This window comes from Xiphophorus maculatus, chromosome 14 (assembly GCF_002775205.1).
Source record: "Xiphophorus maculatus strain JP 163 A chromosome 14, X_maculatus-5.0-male, whole genome shotgun sequence".
Classification (NCBI taxonomy): Eukaryota; Metazoa; Chordata; class Actinopteri; order Cyprinodontiformes; family Poeciliidae; genus Xiphophorus; species Xiphophorus maculatus.
The window spans coordinates 15,284,953-15,299,174 of record NC_036456.1 but is presented as its reverse complement, the minus strand read 5'-3'; the positions used below and the strand labels follow the sequence as shown (position 1 = coordinate 15,299,174).

Here is a 14,222-nt window from a genome sequence, read left to right as displayed (position 1 = left end):
AACAACCTTAGCTTTTTGAGAAAGTGGTAAACTGTGCATGAAACCTTGTCAAAACTACATACAGCCCCATGCCTGTCTTCGCTATTTGTAGTCCAGCATCGAACTAACCAAGATGAGAGAAGTAAAGCGCATTCTAGAATGTCACAGCTGCACCGGTGATTGACATTTCCCCAGTCTGTGCGTTATCTTGCATGAAAATGACACCAATTATTGGATGTCAGAAACCTCCCTTCCTGACCATCTCCAATATTCTGCATCAATAAGGCGTTTTTTTTTTCCTTCAGAACATTTCTTCTTACTTTTCAAGTTTATCTCTTCGTAGCTCGAGTGCTTGATATGCAAAAAAAAAACACGAAATCATATGTTTACTTAGCAGATCAAAGTTCTGCTCTGCTCCCTCCCTTTCCTCAGTTTTCTCATCTAAAAGTGGTCTCCTTTCATTATGCAAGCCAACAAAGAGCAGCCCCGCTCTTGCACCTCATTCCAAGCATACTGATTAATTAGCTCGTATAATTAGCTTAATGATTTAGAGAAACATGGCCACAGCCACCCAAGAAGCTATGCTAATGGACCCCTGTCTGCAGCAATTAAAATGCCCATATCTTAACAAGGGTGGTTTGTGGAAGTCCAGATACCAGACACAGAGGGGAGAGTAGGTGCTAATCGATGTAGCATTGTATTAGCTGTTGTTACGTTAATGAACTCTGTTATAGTTATCACATTGTCAGACTGTGTTCATGCGTTTAATTTCATGCATTTCATTTAGGTAATACTTTGCAGACTGCACTGGAACGCTGGGAGCTAATGAAGTGTTCTGCGCTCTTGCTATGACGATTAATTTTGGCGCCGGCAGTAGACTCCGCGCTTAAATTAGATTTCGAAAGTGATGCAAGACGCTGAAAGTGCAAAAACTGCTTTTAGTGCAACAAGGGAGCCAATTTACAGCCTTATCTTTATCCGTCATATTATGCTGTTCTATATAATATCCGCCGCTCAGCTGGAGGATGTTAACTCCCTCTCTCTGTGTGAGCACACAGCGTGAAGTGCATGAGTTAGGACATGGAGTTGTGGACGTTACAGATTCCATTAAATATGAGTCAGACCAGACAGTATCTCTGCTCTCTGACAGTACCATCAGCATTCCTGGCTGCACTTCAGACATAAATCGTCCATTTATGACCTTCCGCTGAACAGTAACCAACAGAGACAGCGGCTCAACTCGTAAAACCACCAGAATGTTGAGATGGAGGTGAAGATATTACCTGTCTACACACGACCTCTTAAACGGGTGCCAAGTGGTAGCAATTGGATAAAATGTAAGCCTTATTTGCTTCTTTTTTTTTTCAGTGCCACACCTGAATGTTTAGAAGATCTCGCATAGTAATAATCGAGTGGTAATTCACTGCACACTAACACTGAGACAGCTTCTTTCTACAAAACTGTAAGTATGACGTTCGACTGCAGCTGGTTTAGTGCTTAATGCATGAGCACATTGTGTAAATTTTCAGGCTTGCCACAGAATATAAAATACCCAGAAATGCTCATAACATCATGTTGCACAAGATAGTTCACTCATTCATTTACTAATTTTATTAGAACTGAGTGTTTTTGCATTCTGCAACTCTACTTCAACACAGTGGGGATACATAATTATGTGTCAAGTGTCAGTCAGGATACACCAGAGTAAACATGTAAATCTGAGGTAACATCTTTCTACGTGAAACTGACCTGTTACCCCTTTACTGAAATTGTGTAATCTCACACACCTTTGAATAGCACACAAAATATCTCTGAACAGTTTTGGTCCACATACCATATGAATATTTATCACCTATCTTGAAATTACATCAATGTTTCACAAATCCAATGCATGTTTCTCACTCTCTCACTGGTAACTGGTATGTTGCAGTGGAAATTTAACACAGGCTAACGTTCTCCACCATGAGTAGAGGAGGCAAAGGCTAATGTTATCATTGTTACGCGTAGGATAGCATGCTGTTACTATTTAAATGTTACTGTTTTACACTACATCAGTCAGAACACATCATATTTTTTTAGCTCGATCAGATTGAGGATGCTAATGCTAATCTAGTTATTATAATGTTACTCTTGAGTGATGTTATCACTGTCATGCTAGCTTATAGAATGCTAAGGTAAATTTTAGTACAATAAAATTAGCATTTACCTCCCTATCCTGATCAGTTTAGAGAACATGATTGCTTGTCTTGATGGATGAAGTGCTTAATACATTTTGCACTGTCATGAGGAATTTCTAACTAGAAGTACATTTAAAAAACAATTTTTTTTTTGAAAAAGTTCGATATTTTTCATCACTTATTTCATAAAGTAAAACTCATATAGATTCATTACACAAAGTGAATATGTTACGCTTTTATTTATCAGAATAAATGAAGATAAAGATAATGAAACCCCAAAATTAATTTCTTTTGAAATCCTGTATTTCAGGTCATCTGGCTTGTTGGTCCTGGTGTATTATCTTGTTCTTGACAATACACAATAGATTCTCTAAAGTTACCGTCAGGATAGTTTTGCTGGCCAATCAGGCACAGCATTACTATTGTCATTCAACAAGCTTTTGGTACTTTTGGCAGTGAAGGCAGGTGCCAAGACTTGCTGGAAAATTAAATCAACCTCTCCTTAAAGCTAGTCAGCAAAAGGAAGCATAGAGAGAAAAATTTCCTGGTAGACGGCTGCATTGACTGTGGACTTTGGAAACACAGTGGACCAACACCAGCAGATGACATGGCACCCCAAATCACCACTGACTGTGGAAGATTCAATGCCTCTTCCTCCAGACTCTGGTACCTTGATTTCCAAATGAAATGTCAACTTTACTTTCATCTGAAAAGATGGCTTTGGAAAACTGAGCAACAGTCCCATTCTCTTTTTTGTTCTAATCCTAGGTATGATACTTCTGACAATGTTTGTTGTTCATTTAAGATTTAACATAACTAATGCAGCAGTTTGGCTCATGTTATGCATAGATGTCTGGTAGCTCTAAAAGGAATGAGTTCAGCTGCAGTTCACATCATGTGAATAAATTACTGCTTGTGAAACTTTTTCTACTTCATTTATCCTTCCATTCAACCTTCCACTAATATGCTTGAATACAGCACTCTGAACGGCCACTTTCTTTAGCCAAAACTTTTATTTTTCTTTGAGATATTTTTTGGCTCTAGAGGGCTTTCCTTAACAGTGCATAGACAGGAAATGGGGGAGAAAGAAAATGGGAAAGACGTACAAGAAATGGTCTGAGACCGGGAATTGAACCCAGGACAACTGTGTTGAGGAATACAGTTTCAGCACAATGTGCATGTGCTCTACCAACTGATCCACCCAGAGACCTTTTGTATCTGACCTTACAAAGACAGTTTTCTGGACCACTATTTTATCTCTATCCATTTGTGACTTTTACTGAAAGTTTTTGCACTATTTAATGATATATATAAGGATGTAATTAGTATGTAAAGTCGCGTCATCTAACAACAGCACATAAACTGAAAGATGCCAAAAATCTAATTGTAATTAGCTGTGGTTTGGGAACTGTAACTTCTTACACATTAACCCCAGATTATTCTAAATTATCTGATGAAATTAATACTCCAACACTGAGTACAAAGAGAAGAAACTTTCATGTTATTATTACCCATCTAAAAAAATTAACACTGCCCTTGCAGTTTCCAGATTGTGGCAGCCTTTCTTAGCAGATACCATATGCCACACGTCTCCTTAATGAAACAATGTAAAACAAATGAGTCATAAAGATTCGCGACATCTCCCAAAGACACTAATTGCAACGCAGTTTTTGATAACACTTTGTCTGCGCTCGTGTGCTACCAGCAGGTGCAGCGCTTTTGCTTGTGTGAGCTGAACATCACAGTCCTCAACGATGACACCATTGTGTCAAAAACTCTGTGTTTCAGCGCGTCAGCTCGGCTGCACCATGCCCAAAACACGGCAGCTAAAAATGAGCATTTGGAAAATGATATGCCTTTCACGTTCTCCTCTCTGTGCGTGTGTACCAATTCAGCCCCCGTCTATCTGCAGAATTACTTAAGTGCTGCTACATCATGTGTATATTCAGAGTCGTTATGCAAAAAGATGTACTTTAGGGGGAAGCAAGTTTGGATGTTTTTGACGCATAGTCAGGCTGACGTTAACAGAATACATGTGCTTAGGTAAGTAGGGTAAAATTAATAAAATGTGCTCATCAGGCATTAAGCTATATATTTGAATCTAAATGTGTCGTGTTTATGTGGAGTTTAGTTTAAAAAAACTGGCTACTGCATCCCTACTATGTTATATGGACAATGCCTTGGAAAATAATAGTTTTTGACATTTTGTCTCAGATCTACAACCTTAAATGTATTTTACTTTTTCGAGGCAGTGTACCCTCCCATTAACAGTCAATTTTATGTTCTCCTTTAAAAGCAAAAAATCCTAAGGATTACACATGTATTAGTACTGTGGCTGATAAAAAGTTGAGCGCAGATGAGATCTTTGTACTCCATCTTTCCGCTTCTTCTACTAAATCCTACTTATCAGTCGTGTTTTCCGTCAGGCTGAAAACTTCCCATCATGCAGAAACTGCTCCTTCCCAAAGGCTATCATAATCTGCTCGCCGTGCATATAATGTTAATCATTCAAATATGTAATCAACACAAACAGGATAAGCATGCAGTAAGGGCAAAGACCGGGCTGGGTGAGGTGGTGTATGGAAGACACATAGTGGGGAGCAGAAAAAAATAAAAAGGAAGTGGTAAAGCTATGAAGCCTGAGGAAACAGAAGAGGAGACTTCAAGGCATTAAGAAGAAGGCGGAAGAATTAGGAAAAGTAGAAAAAATGCTGAAAGGTGGCTCCATTTTCTTTTGACACTGGTATGAAACTCTATGCCTCTATATGCCATCCTGTTCCCCATTCAGCTTTGGAAAAAATGATAGCATTGATCCTCCTTTTAAAAGACCACCTTTCGCGTCACTGCGTCACCTCGCGTCAATCAGACGACTGGTTGAGTTACCTTAAAAGGTTTCCCATCTTTCTAACAGGTCTGAGATCACTCTCTACATCCTCCAGTCCCCTTTCATTTGAGGTCAACCTAAGAAGGCTCTCTAATGCTGATTTGCAATAAAGGGTATTATTACAGCTCAGATTAGGTGGAAGAAAGAAGGGAAGTTATTGAATAAAAACTGCTCAAAGCAGAACAGACTTTGGCTCTACCCATAAGTAATGGATACAGTGGCTTTTACAAGCGTTCTTCCTAAAAATATTTACGCATTTTGTCACATAACCACAAACATTAAAGTATTAACTTTCAAGATAGTAATACTATTGCATTATTCAAATCAAAGCTGCAATTTTTATCTGTTTACCGGCAAATTAAATCAATGTGTAAAGGTGTCCGACATTTAATTTCAATAATCGCTCATTGAATGCAGAGACTTCTATTGATTAATGTTTCAACAGTCTGTTAATGGGGAGATTTATCAATACGTTCTGCCACAACCAGCTCTTTGAGAACATCCGTGATCTTGATATGGCCAAAAATGAAAATGAGTTTAATAACCCTGGTCTAGAGTCTAGACGTGTAAAGCTGGTAGAGACAAAACCCAAAAGACTTTCTATAATTATAAATACTCATTTTACTTTTTAGATGTCTATTTGTAATGTTGATAATTACTCATTTTTCTTCCACTTTACAAACATGGCCCACATTGTGTAATTTTGTTACATAAAACCCCAATAAAATGTATTGAAATTGGTGGTGGACAAATTGTCAACATGTCCTAAGGTTGTTTTTATGATTTACTGTATGTTCATATGGCTTACAAATCCTCTGAATTAGAAACACGTTCATTATCCAAAATTAACATTTGTCGTCTTTGTTGCATATTTTCAGTTACTGTTGTTCTCAAGCACAACAGTCCAGTTTCCCCAAAGAATGTCAAACCTCACAAGTGCAAGAAGGGAGGAAAGAATGAAATAGATTTTCCACTACAGCTCGCTCACGATTTTCCTCCCTTGTAAAGCCGCTTATTGGAACAGAAATCTTTGGTTGCTCATTACAAAACCTGGATTAAATTTATCACCTTTGAGGACAAAAAAAAATGGAGGCAGACTTGTTCTTTCCTCCTTTGATTTATTGAGTCAGAGAACATGCAGGGCATCTTTTTGGGTCATGCAGATCCTTCCCGCCTCTACTATCTTCTCTCTGTGCTGCATTTATTTATTAGGGAAAGTGGAAAAGAGCAGATGGTCAGAGTGCAAGTCAGAGTATGAAGCCTATGTGAATAAAAGGTGATGAAGGTGCTGCTTAAATATGCATAAAAATTTGAGATATTTTTGAATCTGACTTGCATTCGACACAGGCAAAGCTCTCCTTCCCTGTCAGTTTCACACCTTCACCACTAGTCTGTGCCATTGATCTAGCAAATTTCCCCTCCTTGTTCTGCTTGTGACCCACTTTTTTGACTTTACAGAGGAGCTGCGGGAACGTGACTCCCTCCTCCTCACCTGCGCTAAGTGGCTGCACCGATCGGCGAAGGCACAACGCCGTGCCAGGGTACGGCCCTGAAGCGGCCTCATTTGTTATTGTCTTCATGTAAATGATAGAGGGTTCCAGGGGTGTGACGGTAACTTATGTGAAACACAGTCCTCATGGAGGTAGAAGTGTGCTCTGGTTGCGTGTTGATGGAGAGGTTGGTGATTTTGTTTGACCGGCGATTACAAGGCAGGTTTGAAACATTGCATCACAAACACGCCGACTGTGCTCAAACATGATCCTCCTTTCATAAGACGCTGTGAAAGAGTACAGAAATGGGGAACAAAAAGACGACTTTGTCTTGAGGTTACACATGCACCTTAATGTCAGTACACCATTTTTTCCCCCCTAATGCACAGCTATACCAGCTTTTATTTATTCAACTTTGAATATCCTTCCACCCCTCACACTCCATTTCTTCTGCTAGTCTCCACACATCTCAACTACGATGCTGTGTGCAGGCTCCACTTCACAACTCACTTGCCTCCGTCCTGGCTCTCATCCACACTCATCCCTCCTCATAACAAATGAGCCTGCACCGACCAGCAGATTTCTCCAACACCTTCCTACCAGCACTTCCACATGTTTGTCATCTCCCGCGCTCGCTTCTGGCTTTCAGACCCTCACCTCTTCTTTTGTTCCCCCTCTCCACCCTCCATCTTTAGGCACACTATGGCCATTCTCATGGCAGTGAGCGTACAGTAGGGCTCGCCGTTTGCTGAGTGGGCAGTGGGAAGCGGAGGAGGAAGTGGAGGAGGAGAAAAGGAACAGAAACGACTCCGAAGGAGGAGGGGAGGAAAATAGTTATCTAACAGGATTAAAGGAGAACAACGGAAGGAGAGTACTTATAATACACGCTACATGAGCTCTCTTGCAAAAACGGAAGGGATGAGTAACAATGGCTGAATCACTCTTGAGCTTCTCAGCCTCTTTCCTGCGTTTCCTTCCTGCCTCACTAATGCTACATTAATGTTCCTTTCACTCATGCTCCGTCTTCTTTCACTGGCCAGGGAATTTCTGAGGATCACACAGGAATCTTCTGGTAATGAGGAAGAGAAACAGAGGTTTTAATTAACTAATAATGAAGTGTTGCATTCTGATAGATCTTTATGAGAACATGCCATAAAAGTCAATCGCATAGTGTAGTGAATTCAAGCCAATAAGTTCAGATTTGGCCACACGTGACAAGAGCATGTTTTTTGTTGTATACTGTGTATGACTTGTGGCAAACTGCAAACAGAACTTTTTCTCGCATTCTTCCATAGATCCGAGAACAGATTTGGAGAGTTTGTCGTGAATAGATCCCACCTGATCTTTGAATCAGTCCAGCTCCTCCACAATCATCAAGGACTTTGTGTCTGCATCTCAGATCAATACCGTCCTGCTCAGCTTGACATAGACAGCCAAGTGGCATGGACGCCTATTTCTTTAGACAATAAGCAATGCAGTTGGGTTCACTGAACTTTATTTAGGGGTATTATATTAACAGAGACATTTTGAAGATATTTATTAGTAAAGAACTTTAAAGTATAGAGGTATAGCCGATTGTGCATGAACAATCGGCTATCTGCTTGTGTCGACTACTGATAAACTCACAAGACCTTTCCCTGAATTCCGCCATACGAGGCTCAGCAAGCCGGAACAACATGACAAATTTCCAAATCAAACTTCAGGGAAAGAATAACAACTTCAAGTAACCGGTTCACCTCACCAGCTTCATTGTCCATCTAACCTATGATCACAGGAAACAAACAAGAAATCACATCTGGTGGCCCGGCCAAAAGAAGAGGAAGTTTGCAGCCAGACACGCTTCTTTGCATAGAGGTGCTGGAGTTCTATTATGCAAAGCACCATCCCACAAAACCGAAAACAAACACAGACACAAGGATGCAGCTTTCTCCTTTAGGAAAAAAAACAAAAAATAACACTTTACCTCACTTTTGTATAGACCTTGCAAATTCTGATTCAGTCTTAGAACAGCAACATGATGCGCTGCTATAAAAAGATCCTAACAATCCATACATGAGGTCTGGTGGTGCTACTGCCTGATTTTCTTTTTTTTTTTGCATTGAAAAAAATATGGCAGTGTGACTTGTCAGCCGTTATAAATAGGACACCGTTTGGATCCAGCTTGAGCTCATTGTGCATTCTCTCCTGTTTAATCAATGCGTCTCCCCAAAGTGGAGAAAGTGAGTACGTATAGAAACATTAAAAGAAGACAGCGAGTGTGTACGTGTGGATGTTTGTGTACTCTGCTCTTGTTCTCAGCAAGAGGTATCATGTCCTTGATGGTTATGTAAGGGATGAATTTTAATGATAGCAAGATCATGGCAGTGTGAACGAAATAATGACGACTTGGCCGTCTGATAAATTGACTGCAAGATTGAGCTTTTTGTGCAGACTCTCTAAAGAGAGAGGACTTGAGAGCTTCTGGGATTTGAAAGTTGAAAGATGAAGGCTGAGGATGTGTGTCTGTCCGCATCAATTTTCAGGCAAAAAAATAATAATAATGTTTTCAGGAAACACAACAAAACAGATGATGAAATACCTCAAAGACATTATCAGTTGTTTACAATGAGAACGGAAGAGCAAAAAGAGATCGCATGAGATAGAAAGGAACATTCACAGATGAAGTACAGTTCAAGATGAAGCGTCGGTGACCAGACGGTGCGCTGACATATTCCGAACAGTCACCGACACACAACTGATGTGTGACAACGAGGGACAGATGGGACAAGCAGAGAGAGGAGTGAATGCAAAGGCAGAGGAGATGCGAGAAATGCCTGAAGAACAAATAAAAATCTTCTGATAACATGGGATTTAATGGGGGGAGCGACACGTTCCAACTGAAGCTGCAGGCTCCTAAATGGAAGAATGCTGGAGAGGGACTGTTCCATTCTGGTGTTAGGGAAGCAAATTTAGAATTGGCAAGCCAGGAAGCATTGGCATCTTACAGCCTTTTTATTACCTCTACCAGTGTTCAACTAAACACATTTTTAAGTATAACTAGATGATTTGAAATTACAAAGCATGTCAACATCAAACAATGGTCTATTTACGAGTGACTGCAAAGTGGAAAAGTTTTTTTTTTTTCATGTTCACACACAAAAAAAAATGTTGTGTATAAACACAAAGTGTGGTTTTTTGCTGTGCAGCTTTGTGGTCGCCTACAAAATCCATTCATCTTTATGGATTGTAATAATGTACACCCTTAATTGAATAATATTTTATCATAAAGGACTGCAAAAAAAGCGAGTTGTTGTAGAGTGTACATTCTCTCATTGCTAACACTGTTTCCTTTACAAATGTGTAATAAACGTTTTTGATATTCAACAAATGTTTAAGAAACACACTTTCACAATTGTGGTGTTTCCATTAAATAAAACATGCAATTAAAATCACACATAAATAAGCTTGTTCCGAATGTGTGACAGTGCACACATCATCTATCAACCGTCAGAGGAGATGTTAGGGTCTTATTCAGACTTTGGAGCAACAAACTCGTTGGGAGCATCTATGCAATATTTTGGGGAAATTGAAGTTTGCTATTTTACAGAAGAGCTGAGGATTCAACACTTTCGAATGACAAACCCAACTTTTGAAGAACTGTGTCCTGCTGTGAGATCTCTGGTGGAGCCAGCTGCTCATTGTCCTTAGAGTCCAGCTCCTACAAATAAGCTCAATAGTGATGTATACAAAACTAATGTGAAAAAAGTGTTTCTATTGCAATTTAGCGAAAAACACCAATATCAACATGGCTGAAAAACCACCTCGTCCTACCGCTCAGACTTTATCCAAAAACGTGAATTTCTTTTGAAAATGTTTCTATTCAGCGAATTTATTTTTGTAATTCCAATTTGCACAATTTCATGGACAATGGAAACATAGCTACTCTCAGCTAATTGTTGGTGGTATCTCATCTTGTTGGAGGGACATATTATCAGCTGGGGGAAAATAGCTAGTTGTTTGAGATCAAACTTTTTGAAACTCACTATGGCATCTAGCCAATACTAGCGATTTGTTAGCCAGAAGAACAAGAAGAAGAGATTTATTTTCCATTGGGATTTTTTGTTTCTGTCCTATGAGAGCCCTACAAATAGATTTTTGGATTATGCAAACTTACTATGTCCTTCAGTCTCTTCACGCTAATGTCCAAAGCATTACATATTTGTCTAAATACGTTTGCTTACCTACATTTAAGAAGTCCAGAGAGGCTCACTAAAGAAAAACAGATCTCAAGAATTTTGTTTTCAAAACACGGAGCAAAAGATAGCTTTAGCATAGTGAAGAACAGAAGCAACATAACTATAAATCATAAAGCGGTGAGAAAATGAATGGAACTAGGCATTACATAGGATTGTTTCTGCTTTAGACACAAAAAAGTAAAGCATTTAGATCAGAGATGAAAGAAAGGTCAAGGACAGCATGCCTTCCGTAACTGTAGCTGATCTGAGACTTATGACCGAGTTTAACGAACCGCCGTTTGGTTGACTGACAGAATATTAAAGACAGTGGAAGGTGGTAGGATGTAGAGGCAAAAGGCAGGAGGGAGAAGGCATTATGAGCATGAGTGGCGGAATATTAAAGAGTGAGCTGTAACCTGAAAGTGGTACAGAGAGACGAAGACACAGCCAGAGACAGAAGGAGGGAAACAGTGTGAATGAATATTAGTCACGAGGGGCTTTTCACCCTGCTGTTGATATGCGATGAAGGAGTTTTGGGGTGGGAGGTAAGGAATGAAGAAACAGTCTAAAAGTGAGTGGAGTGTGCAAAAGAGAGATAGCAGCTCCTATTCTCCTCTGGGAAGCTCTGAGAAACAAAACAAAAAAGGCACAGAAAGACAGGTGAGATAGAGCGAACAGCAGAGCATGAGAAAAAAAAAGGAGGGTGAGGAAAAATGTGGGATAAAACAAAAGCAGAGAGATAAAAATAAAAGACAGAAAGGAGAGACATCCAAAACAAGTCCAAACTATCGCGCCCAAGCACACTTATCTCCCAAAATGCAGACAGTACATTATCGCCAGTGGCACTAAAAACAGCCTGAATCATCAATAAATGAAACCTGGCCCAGGCAAACGGGATGTTGTTGCAGCTGCAGAAGGTGTCGGTACGCACAAAGACAAGGGTGATGGGCAAAGGATACAGCATCCACCTTTTCTCCCCAAGTCATGATCAGCCTGTGTGTTGGTTATTAACGCCGTGCTCATTTGATCGTCTAATTAATGCAGATAGCCAAATGCCAAACCTGATGAAAAACCGCGATGAGGGATTAGCTTGAATAACAAACGCTCTGACCAGCATAACTTTGTCTCTCCGATAAGGTGGCAGAGACGAAGCATTTCTGGATCACTTAAGCCTCTCGCCTCCTTTTCTCCCCCTCGTCCACTTTTTCCTCCTCCTACCTCCACTTCAGTGTCCTTAATGAAGACTTTTTTCCTTTTGCCATGTGCCCCCATTCTCCCAGCTTCCCTCCCCTCAGCTGCTGAGTGCTGTCCTAATTTCATCCTGATAGATGGAGAGGGAAAGAAGCTCATTAAAATTGCCTCTGTTAAGCTTTTTTTTTTCCCTTTTCTTTTCGTCCCAGTCAAGTGTGATGGTGGGTGTGTTGTCTGAACAAGTTTTTATTTAGGCAATTTATTTCTTTCCCAAAGCACAATTTTACATCAAAACACATTTCCTCTAAAAGGGTATTCAGCTTTTTCTCACATCATTTCAAATTACAACTACAAGCCTCAACTTCTGTTGCCAAAAACAATTTTTAGTAGTGCATTACAGAGGAGTAGGGAGGGGGGAGAAGAACATACGGTTTTCGCAAAAAAAAAAAAAAAGTCTTAAAAATATTTTCAGCCCACTTTACTCAGAAGCCCTTAGATAAATTCTAGTCCAAGAAATTGCCTTCAGAAGTTATCTAATATATGAAAATTGAGAACGTGGCATCATCAAAGATTCCCCAATGAGTTATTTCATGTGCTATAGCTAACCTAAATCTTCTTCTCATTGTTGTTTTATGCCATTCTCACACTGACAGTGAGTAAAGCCACTGCCTGGAACAAAGCATTACTTTCAAAAATAGAGCATTTGCATTAACACTTTAAAGACCAAGTTCCAAAATGAAGCAATATATGAAAACAAGATCAGCTCAACTTCAGTATATGGATCTCAAACTTCAGTTCTACAACTTTCAGACTTTTCTGTGCTTTAGCACACACATTAAAATAATTGTCACTAACAGGACAGAGGATTAAGCAACTGGATTCAGTTTTGTTCAACCAGATCTCAGTAACTACTAGAATAACTATTTACCAGAAACTTTATCGGACCTTCTTATGGCTTTGGATAATACAAACCGTCTGTCATCCATTATGAAGTAACGAAGAACAAGACAAGCAAGAAGTGAATACCAAAATAATTGTGTAACAAGTCCTAAACTTACAAAGACAAACATAACAAAGGCTACTGCGGAATACAGGAGCAGGACTGGTAAGATTGCCACAACAATCTGGCAAAGAACAAAATAAATGTGGGAAAATATATTTTACAAGAGAAAAATCATAATTAGAAACAAAATTGTGAGCCGTTTCAAAATCTTCACTCTGTCACTCAATGCAATCCCCAAATTTTATGCGACAAGAAAGTGGATAGCCAGCTGCTTTCACATTTCCCACGCTGCTCTAGAGCAGCTGTACTACATAATTATGGTCCGAACAGGAGCAAAATGTAACAGAATGTGCACTTGAATGTGAAGTGACAGACAGCAGGAGTTTTACTTCTTTTTTTGTCTGAAAACCTCCTATAATCATTTGTCTCCATAACACAGACATTAAATTTTGCGACATGATACTTATTTCCCCTTATGCATTTTTCACGTCCCATTTCAGCCACGCATTGACTGCAACATGGCCTATAGAACAACATTCAATAAACAATTATGAATGCTTTTATTTAAAAAGCCATTAAATACGTCGCATCAAACAACTGCTTTTAGAGTAGTGGCATGTCTACAGCTAAACCAGAAGCAGGTACTTAGAAGAAGTATGGCTCATTATTTATTAATGCTAAGAGGGTATGAGGATTAGCATTCTAACATTTCCAACATTAGCATGCTAAGAACACAACTCAAGGCAGGAATGCAAAACGTAACCAAAGATATCATTTCCAAACTAGAAGTATGTCAAACTGAAAAATTATAGGTAGATATGGACAATTTTATATTTCACTTGAAGTGCAAGCATCCAGTCAGTGTGTGAACCATAGTTAGATTGCATATTCTGAAACTAAGACTTTTGTAATTTGACCCAAATGATAGATATTGAGATATATGGAACATAAAGAATATAGCTTGTGTGAGGGACCTGTCAGTAAAATATTGAAGGTGATCCAAAAATAACCCAGGAAAGGATAACATATACGTTTTTCAAATAAAGACGATTTTGTTTTTTTGTGTGTGTTTTTGTTTTTCTTCATATCCAGGAGCTTATAAATTCTTTGCTGGAAACTTGTTGCTTAAATTGGTTTTAAAAGGCCATCCTTGATGTCACAGGGGAGCAAGTTTCTCTTGAAACCATGAAAGCGTCAAGGAGCAGGGTTTAGCTAAATCTTTCAGTAGATTTAAGGGGAGATGATGAGAACAAGGCCTTTTGCTATGTGCATTCAAATGTTAAC

General features: G+C 39.3%; 1 protein-coding gene across 31 annotated transcripts in view; it reads right to left on the bottom strand.

Moving 5' to 3' along the window:
- Positions 1-14,222, bottom strand: part of ptprd (protein tyrosine phosphatase, receptor type D) — a 463,922-nt gene that overhangs the window by 290,345 nt on the left and 159,355 nt on the right. The window lies entirely within an intron of this gene.